Raw genomic sequence first — 16,959 nt, forward strand, 5'->3', positions numbered from 1 at the left:
GCAGCATCCGCAAAAAAAAAAAAAATAGAACATGTCCTATTCTTGTCCCTTTTACGAACAGAGATAGGACGTTCCATTCCGGCAATTTGCAGACCGCAAAAATGGCTACGGCTGTGCGCATGAGCACTAACGGTTATAGCATTAAATTTTAGCTCGTACATCAAGACACAGCCCATCAGATGATTGCAGAATTAATTCATTTTATAGTTCGCCAATTCCTTAAAGGGAGTCTGTCACCTCCATATGGCCATATACAGTGCTTACATGGCTCTGTAGCACACCTATACAGGATTGTAACGGTACCTTTGTTGTTTTCTTTAGACTTGCAACAGCAGGAAAAACGAAGTTTAATTCATATGCAAATGAGCACTCGCAAGTGCCCAGGGGCGGCGCTCAGTGTGTAGGTGCCCAGGCTGCTCTGCCTTCTTTTCACTTTTCTCCTCCCCAGTCTCTGCCTTTGCCCGCCCTCCAAGTCCGGACCTATCGATGAGGCAAGACACTTGGAGGGCGGGCAAAGGCAGAGACTGCGGAGGATTAAAGTGAAAAGAAGGCAGAGCAGCCTGGGCACATACACACTGAATGCCGCCCCTGGGCACCTGCAAGTGCTCATTTGCATATGAATTAAACTTTGTTTTTCCTGCTGGTGCAAGTCTAAAGAAGAGAACAAAGGTACCGTTACAATCCTGTATAGGTGTGCTACAGAGCCATGTAAGCACTGTATTTGGCCATATGGAGGTGACAGACTCAATAATAGCAGCATAAACGGATAATGTATAGAAAATTAAATTGTTCAATGATGTGAATTTAGAAACTAGATTTTGTTAAAGGTTACGTTATGTGGACGATGTTTTTTTTGTTTGTCAATTATCTTTATGACGGTCATACTTTCATTAAAGAGGTTCTGCAGTTTGTTTAAACTGATGATCTATCCTCTGGATAGATCATCAGCATCTGATCGGCGGGGATCCGACACCCGGGACCCCCGCCGATCAGCTGTTTGAGAAGGCAGCGGCGCTCCAGCAGCACCGTAGCCTTCTCACTGTTTACCGCAGGCCCAGTGACATCACGACTAGTATCAACTTGCCTGGGCGGGGCTAAGCTCCATTTACGTGAACAGAGCTTAGCCGCGCCCAGGCCAGTTGATACTAGTCGTGACGTCATTGGGCCGGAGGTAAACAGTGAGAAGGCCGCGGCGCTGCTGCCTTCTCAAACAGCTGATCAGCGGGGATCCCGCTGATCAGATGCTGATGATCTATCCACAGGATAGATCATCAGTTAAAACAAAGTGCAGAATCCCTTTAAAGGGGTGATCTCACTTCAGAAAATAGCATTTATCATGTAGAGAAAGTTAATAGAAGGCACTTACTAATGTATTGTGATTGTCCATATTGTGTCCTTTGCTGGCTGGATTCATATTTCCATCACATTATACACACTGCTCATTTCCAGGACCACATTGCAATCCATCAGCGGTGGTCTTGCTTGCACACTATAGGTAAAAGTGCCGGTCTCTTTGGTGGCCAGGACTGTAAGGGTGCACACAGGCACACAAGAAAAGCAGCTCCTGATTCAGCCACCTTGTATCTGAGCTGCAGACCTGGTCATAACCCTTGTATACGAGCAGTGTACAATGTGATGGGAAATGAATCAAGCCAGCAAAGGAAGCAATATGGAGAATCACAACACATTAGCAAGAGCCTTGTATTAACTTTTTCTACATGATAACTGTCGTTTGCTGAAGTGAGGGAGACAACCCCTTTGAGTTCACATTGGCAGAACATCCCGATTGCATACATTATTTGGACGCTGAGGTGAGGTAGAGAGGAATAGCGATCAGATTGCTACCACTTTGTTTTCTAAACCTTCTGATAGGAATAATTACTTGAGACGCAATAGTTATCAGGCCCTGCAGATTTTTAATGGGATCCCTAAGGGACAGTTATACACGCATGAGAAGGATTTGTAGCAGAGATCGTGAATATAAAATACAAACGGCTAAGATGGTTGAGATTTGTGGAGAGAAGGTACTCAAGGGAGGAGGTTACGAAGACAGCTGAAGAAATAAGTAGCTCTCCACAGGGGGAAATTAAAGGGGTATTCCCATCTGGAAGATCATATATAAGTTTCCACTAGTGCCATAGATTCTTTTTGTAATTAGCTTCTATTATTTAAAATGCAGCCATTTTGATAAATTGCCTTCCCTCTTACCCCATGGTTTACATGTGGCAACCCAAAGATACGGCCACCGCACCACAGCCGCATCTATGGGCCGCGTTTGCGCAGACCGCCCTTTATTTTTCAGCCAGGCGGCCAGTCATTCACACGCGCTAGCCGCTCATGCGCTCAACTTGTTTCTTCTCTGTCGCGTCCAATACAGAGCCGCGCATGCTCAGCCTTCCAAGCGAGCGGCGGAGGACGTGCCCATAAGAGCAAGCGGCAGTACAGAGGACGTGCCCTGCTAGAAGACAGCATATTTAATTGGCAGGATAACATCATCCACTAATCCATCAACTATTTTATTTATTATAACCATCAAAGGGGTTATCTATCTAGTGCAGGGACGCTGGGGGAAGACACTATGGAATGGAGTGACGCTGGGGGAAGACACTATGGAATGGAGTGACGCTGGGGGAAGACACTATGGAATGGAGTGACGCTGGGGGAAGACACTATGGAATGGAGTGACGCTGGGGGAAGACACTATGGAATGGAGTGACGCTGGGGGAAGACACTATGGAATGGAGTGACGCTGGGGGAAGACACTATGGAATGGAGTGACGCTGGGGGAAGACACTATGGAATGGAGTGACGCTGGGGGAAGACACTATGGAATGGAGGGACGCTGGGGGAAGACACTATGGAATGGAGTGACGCTGGGGGAAGACACTATGGAATGGAGTGACGCTGGGGGAAGACACTATGGAATGGAGTGACGCTGGGGGAAGACACTATGGAATGGAGTGACGCTGGGGGAAGACACTATGGAATGGAGTGACGCTGGGGGAAGACACTATGGAATGGAGTGACGCTGGGGGAAGACACTATGGAATGGAGGGACGCTGGGGGAAGACACTATGGAATGGAGGGACGCTGGGGGAAGACACTATGGAATGGAGGGACGCTGGGGGAAGACACTATGGAATGGAGGGACGCTGGGGGAAGACACTATGGAATGGAGGGACGCTGGGGGAAGACACTATGGAAGGGAGGGACGCTGGGGGAAGACACTATGGAATGGAGGGACGCTGGGGGAAGACACTATGGAATGGAGGGACGCTGGGGGAAGACACTATGGAATGGAGGGACGCTGGGGGAAGACACTATGGAATGGAGGGACGCTGGGGACAATTCTATGGAATGGAGGGACGCTGGGGACAATTCTATGGAATGGAGGGACGCTGGGGACAATTCTATGGAATGGAGGGACGCTGGGGACAATTCTATGGAATGGAGGGACGCTGGGGACAATTCTATGGAATGGAGGGACGCTGGGGACAATTCTATGGAATGGAGGGACGCTGGGGACAATTCTATGGAATGGAGGGACGCTGGGGGAAGACACTATGGAATGGAGGGACGCTGGGGGAAGACACTATGGAATGGAGGGACGCTGGGGGAAGACACTATGGAATGGAGGGACGCTGGGGGAAGACACTATGGAATGGAGGGACGCTGGGGGAAGACACTATGGAATGGAGGGACGCTGGGGACAATTCTATGGAACGGAGGGACGCTGGGGACAATTCTATGGAACGGAGGGACGTTGGGGACAATTCTATGGAACGGAGGGAGGCTGGGGACAATTCTATGGAATGAATGGGTGCTGGGGACAACACTATGGACTGTAATGTAAATTGTTTGAATGCAATGTAATGAATGCAATGTTTGAATGAATACAAAGTAAATAGTGAAATTTTTTCCCTAATCCAGTACCACATAGCTGAGATTCCTGCTCACTTTACAATGCGTCATCGTGTTGAGTCGTGAAACCGACCCACTAACGGCCTGAAAAAATATAAAAAATTATTCAAATGACTAACTTTGGTTTACAATTTCAAAATTTACAAATCAAAAACCTGTTGTTGTTTCCAATGTCTATAAGAAAAATAAAATATTCACATATATACAGTATATAATGAAACTGATTGTTCATAGGGATGGTTTGCCAAATAGAATAATCATTAGTCTGGCAGATGCTACACAGCTGTATTGCCAGACATAGCTATTTCTCTTGATGGAAGAAAGTACACTCTCACATGAGCAGTGTGATCGACTGGCTATAAATGCAACTTTTCAAAATGTCAGCCCCCGCTCCCCAACAAGCACTGTGGATGTCACTACTACATATTTGTCTTCCCCTCCCCCACCAGCAATGTGGCCTGAACCGCTTCATATACTGCACTACTTTATCTGTCTATTCCCCCACCCACCAGCATTGTGACTCTCTAGCTATAGCAGCATATACTGCCCTGCAGTATCTGGTAGATAGAAACACACACAAACACTCCAATAAATAAAGTAAGGTGCTACACCGGCATACCCAGCTCTGCTGTATGAAAATGCAGCAGTACTGTGTTTTGTGATGTAACACCTTACATTACTAGTATGAGTTAGTATGTTTCTGCTATCACATACAGCAGGGAAGAATTTGGAGCTATAGCTACAAAGCCATAGAGCTGGTGGGGGAGGGGAATGGACAGATGTAGCAGAGCTATATAGGAAGCTGTTCAGCCACAGTGCTACAGGGGACTGGGGAAGACAGATGTAGCAGGCTGTATCTTAAAGGGCTTCTGTCAGCCCACTAAACCGTGTTTTTTTTTAATTTGCTTAATAATAACCCCTACACTGCGATTTATCCATACATAAGTAAGATAATAATTTTGGTTCAGTAGAATTTGCTAAAACCCTATTTTTATAATATGTAAATTACCTTGCTACCAGCAAGTAGGGCGGCTACTTGCTGGTAGCAGCCACATCCTCCGATGGTAATGACGCCCCCTCTGCTTGTTGATTGACAGGGCCAGCGGACGGGATCTTTCTCCGCTGGCCCTGCCTGTTTTCATTCAATATCTGGCGCCTGCGCCGCGGCCGTACCTATCTTCAATCGGCGCAGGCGCACTGAGAGGCGGCCACTCACTCGGCCGCTTCATCCTCAATGCGCCTGCGCCGATGACGTCACATCTACACCCGGCGCAGGCGCATTGAGGATGAAGCGGCCGAGTGAGTGGCCGCCTCTCAGTGCGCCTGCGCTGATTGAAGATAGGTACGGCCGCGGCGCAGGCGCCAGATATTGAATGAAAACAGGCATGGCCAGCGGAGAAAGATCCCGTCCGCTGGCCCTGTCAATCAACAAGCAGAGGGGGCGTCATTACCATCGGAGGATGCGGCTGCTACCAGCAAGTAGCCGCCCTACTTGCTGGTAGCAAGGTAATTTACATATTATAAAAATAGGGTTTTAGCAAATTCTACTGAACCAAAATTATTATCTTACTTATGTATGGATAAATCGCAGTGTAGGGGTTATTATTAAGAAAAAAAAAAAAAAAAAACGGTTTAGTGGGCTGACAGAAGCCCTTTAAGCTGTTCAGTCACAGTGCTTGTGGGAGAGGGAAATAGACAGATGTAGCAGAGCTACAGAAGAAGCTGGTCAGCCACAGTGCTAGAGGGGACTGGGGAAGAAACGTAGCCAATCTGTATTGGAAGCTGTTCAGCCACAGTGCTGGTAGTGGAGAGGAAGACAGATGTAGCAGAGCTGTATATGAAGCTGGTCAGCCACAGTGGTAGAGGGGACTGGGGAAGACAGATGTAGCAGAGTTGTATATGAAGTGATTCAAACACAGTGCTGGTAGTGGAGAGGAAGACAAATGTATCAGAGCTGTATATGCATCCATACAGATACATGGTCTAAGGTGTATACACAACTGTAGTAGAGCTGTAAGGCCTCATGCACACGGCCGTTGGGCGGCCGTGGCCGTATTGTGGCCCGCATACGGCGGGTCGGCAATCCACAGCCGCCGGCCGTGTGCACCACGCATCACGGATGCGGACCCATTCACTTGAATTGGTCAGCAATTCCGCAGATGCAGAACAGAATCACGGAACGGAACACCGGAAGCACTACGGAGTGCTTCCGTGGTGTTTCTTTCCGTTGTTCCGCACCGCAAATAAATATCACGTCATATTATTTTGCGGAGCGGACAGACCATGGACCCTTTCAAGTGGAATGGGTCGGGCCCGCTTCACAGATGTTACCCGTGCATTGGGTACCGCAATTGCGGTCTCCAATGCACGGAACGGCTGCACAACGGCCGTGTGCATGAGGCCTAATGGACACAAATCTGCATCAGTGCTGGGGGGGTGGGGGATGGTAATATTTTAGGGAAGGCAAAAGCACAGATTATTTGGCTACTAGAGAACATGCTTTTGGGCTGATGTATAGTAGTGAATTATTATTTTGCTGCTCAGAATGGGTTGTGTGTGTAAAACTGTATTAGAATGCAGGACAGAACATGTTACTGTCTTAGCTCATTCACATGGCTCTCTGAGTGAGGATTCCCCAGCAGGAGGGATACTGCAGGCTGCCAGACTGATGACTCATACTATACACAATAATAACCTGCCTACATTCAATGTGCCGCCTGTGCGGTTCATAGAGCGCCCTGCGCTGATGAATGGCAGGAAACGTCTAAGCATGTTGGTGCCCACAGAGAGAGCTCCGAGTGCTGCCTCTGGCACCCGTGCCATAGGTTCGCCACCACTGCTCTAGGTTAATCTATCGAAAAGGTAGAACAATTGGGAATCAGATTTAAAACTGAAAAAGGCATCAAAACTATTTTTTTTATACATCTAAACAAGGTAGCTTTGCCTGTCTATCTTGACAAAATTGCACTTCGAGTATTAAAAGGGATAGCGTGCGTCATCCAATAAAAAGGTTATGAAGTTAGGCCTCATGCACACGACCGTTGTGTGCATCCGTGGCCGTTGTTCCGTTTTCTGTGATTTTCTGCGGACCCATTGACTTTCAATGGGTCCGTTGAAAACTCGTAAAATTCACCGTTGTTCATCCGCGGCCGTGATCCGTGTTTCCTGTCCATCAAAAAAATATGACCTGTCCTATTTTTTGGACGGACAACGGTTCACGGACCTATTCAAGTCAATGGGTCCGTGAAAAAACATGGATGCACACAAGATTGGCATCCGCGTCCGTGATCCGTGGCCGTAGGCTACTTTCACACAGACTGATCACAGATCCGTCTGCATAAAAGCTTTTTCAGAGCTGAGTTTTTTCAGAGCTGAGAAAACTCAGATCCGACAGTATGTTCTAATACAGAGGCGTTCCCATAGTGATGGGGACACTTCAAGTTAGAATATACTAAGAACTGTGTACATGACTGCCCCCTGCTGCCTGGCAGCACCCGATCTCTTACAGGGGGCTGTGATCCGCACAATTAACCCCTCAGGTGCCGCACCTAAGGGGTTAATTGTGCGTATCATAGCCCCCTGTAAGAGATCAGGTGCTGCCAGGCAGGAGGGGGCACACCCCCTCCCTCCCTAGTTTTAAATTCATTGGTGGCCAGTGTGCCCCCCCTCCCTCCCTCGTATTACATTCATTGGTGGCCAGTGGGCCCCCCCTCCCTCCCTCCCCTGTATTACTGTACATTCATTGGTGGCCAGTGCGGCCCCCCCCCTCCCTCCCCATCCTAATTAAAATCCCCCCCCCATCATTGGTGGCAGCGGAGAGTTCCGATCGGAGTCCCAGTTTAATCACTGGGGCTCCGATCGTTAACCATGGCAACCAGGACGCTACTGCAGTCCTGGTTGCCATGGTTACTTAGCAATTTTTAGAAGCATTATACTTACCTGCGATGTCTGTGACCGGCCGGGCGCTCCTCCTACTGGTAAGCAATGCGCCGCACAGACCTTTCACTTACCAGTAGGAGGAGCGCCCGGCCGGTCACAGACAGCGAAGGTAAGTATAATGCTTACCTGAGGGGTTAATTGTGCGGATCACAGCCCCCTGTAAGAGATCGGGTGCTGCCAGGCAGCAGGGGGCAGTCATGTACACAGTTCGTAGTATATTCTAACTTGAAGCGTCCCCATCACTATGGGAACGCCTCTGTGTTAGAATATACTGTCGGATATGAGTTTTCACGATCTAACTCAAATCCGATGGTATATTCTAACAGAGGCGTTCCCATGGTGATGGGGACGCTTCAAGTTAAAATATACCATCGGATTGGAGAAAACTCCGATCCGATGGTATAATAGGGACTCCTGACTTTACATTAAAAGTCAATGGGGGACGGATCCGTTTGCAATTGCACCATATTGTGTCAACGTCAAACGGATCCGTCCCCATTGACTTGCATTGTAAGTCAGGACGGATCCGTTTGGCTCCGCACGGCCAGGCGGACACCAAAACGACTTTTTCCTTCATGTCCGTGGATCCTCCAAAAATCAAGGAAGACCCACGGAAGAAAAAACTGACACGGATCACGGACCGCAAAAAAAAAACGGTCGTGTGCATGAGGCCTTAAACTGAGAGGCTTTTTCACCAGTAGCACAAAGAACACTAAGGATCATTTATTAAAGCTCATCTAGCATAAAAATGAATCACAAAAGGCATTTTTGTAACTATTTTAATGCCCGTGTAGCCAAATTTTGTTGAACAGGCATTTTTATGCCAAGTACGACAGACGGGCGGAATAGGGGTGTGTCGGAGGCCCTGGCAAATAGATTACTACTACGGAAAAGTAGATGAAAAACTACACCAACCAGGGACTGGCGTATTATTTTTTTTAGAAAGGTACACAGACTGGCATATTTGCACCTAATTTATGATGAATTTCCCCAGTATATATATGTTAAAATGTCCTTGCAGGAAAGTTTAATGTGGACCATTAGGATGGTGAAAGTCCAGCTAGACAAACATCGATCAGCAATAACACAAAAGGCAAACAAAAAGAAACATGAGACTAGCATAGCCAGTAATTTTTCTGAAATGAGATGAGATGTAATGTATCAGATTTAAAGGAGAGGACGAAGAACAAGTGAAAGTTACAGTTAGGGTCCATTCGCATGTCCGTAGTGTATTGTGGATCCGCAATACACTGAGCCGGCACCCCTATAGAAATGCCTATTCTTGTCCGCTATTTTTTTCAGAAGCCGCGGACCGGAAGTACGGATGCGGACAGCACAACGTGTGCTGTCTGCATCCTTTCTGTCCCAATTGAGAATGAATGGGTCCGCACCCGTTCCGCAGAATTGCCCCTTAAAGCGGTAGTGCAGAGATTTATATTGATGGTCTATCCTCAGGATAGGTAATCAATATTTGATGGGTGGGGATCCGACACCAGGCAACCCCGCCGATCTGCTGTATGAAGAGGAGGCAGCGCTCCATGCTTTATGTTCATTACACTGCCCTTCATCTTGGAAGTGCAGTGTAATGACACGTACTTGCTCCATTCATTTGAATGGAGTAAGAACTTGTAATTACACTATACCGCTGCTCCCCAGGAGAGGACGAGCAGTTTAATGAACAGGAAGCGGTGCTGACATGGAGTGCTGCCTCCTCGTCAAACAGCTGATTGGTGGGGGTGCTGGGCATTGGACTCCCACCGAACAGATATTGATAACCTATACTGAGGATAGGTCATCAATATAAAATCGCTGCACAACCCCTTTAAATGAAGAATGACATTTTAGTGTATTTTTACAGCAGTTCCCCATATTAGATCACTACTACATACCAGTTTTTCGGGTAGTTTGTCTCTTTAAACATGTACTAATGTTATGATGCTTAAAAGGTTATAAATTTTAATGATGGTATAAGTTTATAGCAATGTGTAACAGTGTGGTTCACTGTGACCATTCTCCGTGTAGGCTGGCTGCATGTGCCCTTGCGTACTGGCAGCAGGCCGCCTCCTGTGCAGGTTGGTTGCTAGGGGCTGCATGCTGGCTGCGGGGTCTGTTATCCACCTGTGTATGTTGCTCTCCCAGTTTCTGCGGTGTCAAGGGAGGTTGTTTTCCCTGTGATGATTCAGATTGTCTGTGGTGCCGGTTGGTTATGCTCTGGCGTACTGGCTGCGGGTGTTTTCCGTGTATGTCGGTTGCCATGGGCAATGCCCGGTTATGTACCTGTGTATCCTGTTGTTCTCAGCTCCGGATCTGATGGGGCAGATCCCTGTCTGTTGTGCCTGGGTGTGGCTTTCCAGGTGCCTCGTTACCCAGCTATATAGACCTGTGAGCTGCGGTTCTGGCGGTCAGTCTTTGTCAGTCTGTCCTGAGTCCTGTCTGTGCCTGGCTAGGTGTTGCACCTCGCTTTTTGTTCATGGGGGTTTTCCATCTACCCTTCTGCGTGGTGTCGCCTGGTTTTGCATCATGTGTCTGTTCTCCAGTTCCTGTTCTGTTATGGTGTTGATATCATGTTCTGATCTGTACCTGCCCTGTCCGATTTATCGTGTTATGTTCTGTTCCATGTATCACCTAGCAGTGCGTAACTGCATCTGAGAGCCTGGCAGTGCTTAACTGCTTCCGATGTATCCTGTGCTGTAGTGCCTTTGGCTTCTGTCCCTGTCCTGTTCATGTCTGCCTGTCGTTCCATCCTACCTTCGTGAGGGGGTCCCTGGCTTCCCTGGAGGGGAAATCGCAATCAGTGTGTATCTCTAGCCTTATTTGTGCCTTGTATCTCTGATCTGTGGTTCTCAGTGTATTCCGTTGCTCCTGGTTACGTCTCTGTGCCCATCTGTTTATGCTTGCTGCCAGTACCTCCTGGCCTGTTCTGGACCAGCTGCCACTGACTTTAGGTTTGCTCTGGAGTAGCCACTGGCAACTAACTACCTTACTGGCTCAAGTCTATCCTCACCATCTGAGGCTCTAGTGCAGGGATGGCCAACCTGAGGCTCTCCAGCTGTTGCAAAACTACAACTCCCAGCATGCCCAGACTGCCTACAGCTAGCAGCCTACAGCAGGGCATGGTGGGAGTTGTAGTTTTACAACAGCTGGAGAGCCGCAGGTTGGCCATGGCTGCTCTAGTGAATACCAGGGAGTTGCTAAGTTACGCCCCTCCAGAGTATTGCCAGTCAGTGGCACAGTGGGTCCACACCCGCTGTTCTGTGTAGTGCGCATGTGCGTCCGTCTGTATCCTTGGTCTGCTTGTATGACGTCCTGGAGGTATGCCTTGGACCCCCGGCATGTGACACATTGTTTCGTAAGACGCGAGTCTTTGATGAATGACCCCCAACATATTCAATTTTATTTAGGTTTCTAAAAGGTATTTCTAGCATTTATAGATCCAAATGACAAGCGAGAAAGAAACCACTACTTCACTTCAGGTATTGCCGATGGCTGGACAGATCATAACGAAGAGGACGACAGTCCAGCCTCTTTGACTGTGGAGTTACAAATCGTATTACAAGCTTACTAAGGGGACTGAGTGAAGGATAATCACACAGTCCTCCTCAAGCCCAGCATGCCGGCAGATACAGTAACGACTACACATGCTCCTGTGAGGCATTATAGGATTAATATCACAGAACATCTGCCAGCAAATCTAAACCAACACAAAATCTGATCGGAGGCAGAAAGAGTGCTGGATAGTAAGGACGTAGGCGAAATATACATATCGGCGCTTTTCAAATCTGCTGAATAAGGTGTAAAAAAAGAACTACAAAACATATTTAGTGCACTCCACGTTTTTATATTTTTGCCACCATTTCCAACAGAATTCTGAGGCATTTTGCCAATTAAACCTGCCCTAACGTTTTGTCTGCCTGAAGTCGCTACTCGTTGGCCAAAATGCTAAATGGTGGATTTTCTGGCTTAACGGCAGGTGCCACAGCTGAACTGCGATGAAAGCAGGACCCTGGTCAAAACGCAAAACGGCAGGGACCACAGCCAAAATGCTGAAGAAAACCTTCTGAAGAGATTGCTGAAAGTGCTTTGCTTTTTCCATCTTTTTGGTGATTTGGAATACACATATGTCTGTGAAGCAAATAATTAGTTTCCACAGAAGTGCTGGGAATCGGGTAACATCTGCTGAATTATCTCAACGCTGAATATTAGCCGAATAATTCAACCACTTCCTTCATTACAGGCGAGCCCATCTGCCACAAGTTCATAGATCTTCCATGATTCTGCATTATGTTCCACGTCACAGATTGCAGAGTAAAAACTCATAGATGGGAATTTATTATTTGTAGTCATTTTAAAAGTTAAAGTTTTGCGGAAGGCAACGTTGCTTTTATTAGCAAAAAAGCTATGAAAATATATATTTTTCTCTCTCTCCCCTACTCCCTATTTCTTTTTGAGGGTGTTTGGGGGGAGGAGAGGGTGGACGACGCATCGCAGGGTGGGAGGGGGGGGGGGTAATGGGGTCAAGGGGAAAAAAAATAAATAAAATTGTGATAATTTATAATAATGAATTTATTTTTGTGTACTCGTTTTGTATAGTAATAAAGATGTTAAAATCTCCGTATATAAAAGAAAAAAGAGAAAAAATAAAAATAAAAAAAAGTTTTGCGGAAGGCAACGTTGTTTTTATTAGCAAAAAAAGCTATGAAAATGTCGCTCAATGCTGATAAATTTGTCTAGAGATATTCATTCAATCCTTATGTCACCCACCTACAGGAATAAGATTGAACAAAAAAAAAAATAATTCAAATAGTCCCAATTCAGGGATTGTCCAATTACTCCAAAGAGAGAAAAAACATGGCTTGCACATCCACAAGCAATGCATTGATCTATCGCTTCTCAGCACAATTTACATAATTTGTCAGCATAATTAATGGTATACAACGCCATAGTCCACTGACGGTAAACCATGCTATTTGTAACATTTTCATTTTTGGGGGATTTTATTATTACCTCTCATAGCATCAGCACTCCTCCCACTCAGCCCAGGAGTTTTTAATGGCCAGAAAACTGCACCTAGGTTGAAGGCAGCTTGGTCTCAGTTTAAGGGCTCATTCACACGACTGTATCCATTTTTGTAGACCGCAAAACATGATACGTTCCACATTTTGCGAATTTCCCTATAACATAAATGCTTATTCTTGTCTGCAAAAAACGGATCGCCCTGGATACACTATTTTACTACGTCATGTGAAAAGGTTTTAACCAGGAGTAAAGAAGGATAGTAAAATAAAAAGCATGAATCAATCTCACTGGGCATTGAGGACATAGTCCTTGAATGAAATATATCAACAATCCGAAAAATAATACTTAGTTTGACCAATGGATATTACTTCCTTGACAAAATATGACAAATTACAGAATTTTATCTCAGTTTAGTAACCTCTCACTTGTCACCGGTACTAGAACAACAGCACTGAGCTACGAAGAACAACGAAAGACCTTGTCATTTCATAAAACGGAACATGTCTGACCTTTCGTGAACATAACATTTGGAAGCAGGAAGTCTCGTTTTAAGTTACTGGGCTATTTTCTAAAATAATGGTTTTGCAAAGATGTTCTCCCTTTCCTAATGGTATATGCACAGAGAAATAGATTGACTGAAACAATATATAAAATTCTGCATAATAATAATAATAAATAGGATATTAACCATATAAGTGCTTCCCACTAACACAGAACACTCAATATGGTCTTTATGGTGGAGACATGGGTTAATTACGTGCCTACTGACAATACTAACATGTCTTCCTTCATTAGCATAGATGCATTAATAGAGTTGAGCTCCCTCCCTTCCACTCTTCTGGGAAGCATTTGTACACGATTTTGGAGTGTGTCTGTGGGACATTTTGCCCATTCATCCAGAAAAGACTTTGCGAGGTCAGGCACTGATGTTCGACGAGAGGGCTTGGTTCGCAATCTCCTTTCTATTCCATCCCAAAAGTGTCCGATGGGGTTGAAGTCGGGGATTTGTGCGAGCCAGTCAAGTTCTTCCACACCAAACTCATTCAACCATGACTTTATGAACCTTGCTTTGTGCACTGGAGAACAGTCATACTGGAACAGAAAAAGGGCCTTCCCATAAAGTTGTCTTGGTATCCTGAAGCATTAAGATTTTCCTTCACTGGAGCGAAGGCGCCTAGACCAACCCCTGAATGACAGCCCCACATCATTATCCCTCCTCCAAAGCAATCAGGCAGGTAATGTTCCCCTGGGATTAGCCAAACCCACACCTGCCCATAGGACTGCCAGAGAGAGAAGCATGATTTGTCCCACTTCATCTGATGTGTGGCATTGTGCTTGGTGATGTAAAGGCTTGCATGTAGCTGCTTGAACATAGAAAGCCATGCCATGAAGCTCCTAGAGCACAATTTTTGTGCTGACGTTAATGCCAAAGGTAGTTTAAAACTCTGCAGCTATTGAGTCAGAAGAACAATGGCGACTGTTATTCACTATGTTCCTCACCAGTAGGTGACCTAAATGATTCCCTGTTGCAACAATTCAAGTCATACATTGAACGTATAATATCTAAGAGAATACATTTCATGAACTGGCTTGTTGCAACAGAGACATCCTATTAAAGTACCATACCGGAATTCAGCGAGCTCTTTAAAAACGAGCCATTCTTTCACAAATGTTTGCACACGCACACTGCATGGCTAGGGGCTGGATTTCATACTCCTGAATGAAAACCAGAATTTAGTAATTGAGGCTACTTTCACACTAGCATTTCTATTTTCCGGTATTGAGATCAGGCATAAGGTCTCAATACCGGAAAAAAAAACGCTTGCGTTTTGTCCCCATTCATTGTCACCGGGTACAAAACGTAACTGAACAGAACGGAATGCTCCAAAATGCATGCTGCGGTTTTCTTTCCGTCATGGGATGCGGAGCAAGACCGATCTGTCCCCATTGACTTGCATTGTGGGTCATGACGGAAAGAAAACCGCTGACAATAGAAAACGGATCAGTCCCCCACTGACTTCCAATGGAGTTCATGACGGAGCCGTCTTGGCTATGTTAAAGATAATACAACCGGATGCCGATGGTTGTATTATGGTAACGGAAGCGTTTTTGCTAAGCCCTGCTGGATCCAGCAAAAACATTAGTGTAAAAGTAGCCCAAGTCTAGTGTCCCAATAAGTCTGTCCATATAATGTATACAAATGTGTAATATATCATAGATATATGTGAGAAGATAACATCAGCTGGCTGTTAGCTGGATATTCCACTGATTTCATGAACAAAACGGCTATAGAGAACGCTTAATAGCATTTCTGCTGCTGGGAATTTGACAACACTTTAGATCAGTAGTTTTCGACCTGTGTTGCCTGGACCCCGGAGTTCTATTAAATTTGGTCAGGGGGTCAGTGGTTCATTAGAACACAGCAGCGGCAAGACCTGTCAAAAACGTATGGGAAACTGATTTGTACCTGCTTTCAATTCAAGTGAAAAAAAATGGTAAAGTATGATGAGAGTTGGTTCACAGACTGGACGAGTGCCACAAATCATCACTGCAATGCTTCTAGTGGTCACAACTCATTTCTGCTAAAATCTTGGGCTTCTTGCATTTCAGCACATCATCAAAATCATCAAAGTGTATTATTTGCAGGCTTTACCGATCCCTATCCCCCTAGCCTTCTTTAAAAAAGTTCAGAAGATCTTTCTTAAATTTTTATGGGGAGGGAAGAAAGCGAGAATGCCCTCGGCATACGTAATCCGTCACCCCACGAGAGGAGGTATGGGAATACCGGACGTTCACACTTATCATAAGGTAATTCTTTGTACTAGAAGTTTAGATTGGCTACGTCCTACTCCAGGTCGACTAGACATTAGAGTGGAAGAGGCAATGCCGAACCTCCCTTTAAGATCCTTACTTTTCCTTGATCTGGCGAGAGTAAACAAAATGCTTATAACACACAGCTCGATTACTAAATACACAATAACCCGATGGTGTACATTGAATATGCTTCAGAAGCTGATGCCTAATTATGCTATACTCATGCAAGTAAGGCTACTTTCACACTAGCGTTCGTAGCGGGTCCGTCTGATGTTTCATCAGACGGATCCGCTCCTATAATGCAGACGTTTGCATCCGTTCAGAACGGATCTGTCTGCATTATAACTTAGAAAAATTTCTAAGTGTGAAAGTAGCCTGAACGGATCCGTCCAGACTTTACATTGAAAGTCAATGGGGGACGGATCCGTTTGAAGATTGAGCCATATAGTGTCATCTTCAAACGGATTCGTCCCCATTGACTTACATTGTAAGTCTGGACGGATCCGCTTGCCTCCGCACGGCCAGGCGGACACCCGAACGCTGCAAGCAGCGTTCAGGTGTCCGCTCGCTGAACGCTGCCAGACTGATGCATTCTGAGCGGATCCGCGTCCACTCAGAATGCATTAGGGCCGGGCGGCTGCGTTCAGGGCCGCTTGTGAGCCCCTTCAAACGGAGCTTACAAGCGGACACCCGAACGCAGGTGTGAAAGTAGCCTTAGAGACGTTCTGCGTCAGTCAAATATAGGTTTCTGGAATACGATAAAAGAAGGAGACAAGAATAATACGACATCGATACTGTCCTTGTGCCCAGACGCTGATATGCCATCATTATCAGAACTAGAATCACACCCTGCTTTGACTCAGTGTACTATATTCCAAATAGCACATTGCTATCACATCTTTAAAAAAACTAACTAGGGCTCCAGTATGGGGCACAGACCACACGAAGTTCGAGAAAATGGATTTGCAGACACTAGAACCTAAGAAGAAGATTTCCCAGTTATATTCCTCGATTATCTCCTTCACTAATACAGATAGATGCAAATTTATTGATAAGTGGGAAGAAGAACTAGCAATAAAGTTTGATCAATGGGAATTGCCAAAGGTATTAATAGCTCCAGGGAAAGTCTCTAGATGTGTAAAACTGCAGGAAAATAGCTACAAAGTCCTTACACACTGGTACTATACACCACAACGTTTGCATAGTATGTTCCCAGAGGTCAGCTCTGTTTGCTGGAGATGTGAAATTGCTATAGGGACTCAAAGTCAT

The 16,959-nt window shown here is 45.9% G+C and overlaps 1 protein-coding gene across 4 annotated transcripts in view; it reads right to left on the minus strand.

The window, feature by feature from the left end:
• Window positions 1–16,959, minus strand: part of MICU1 (mitochondrial calcium uptake 1) — a 291,530-nt gene that overhangs the window by 208,609 nt on the left and 65,962 nt on the right. The gene's annotated exons all lie outside the window — the stretch shown is intronic.

The sequence above is a fragment of the Bufo bufo genome, chromosome 6 (genome assembly GCF_905171765.1).
Source record: "Bufo bufo chromosome 6, aBufBuf1.1, whole genome shotgun sequence".
Classification (NCBI taxonomy): Eukaryota; Metazoa; Chordata; class Amphibia; order Anura; family Bufonidae; genus Bufo; species Bufo bufo.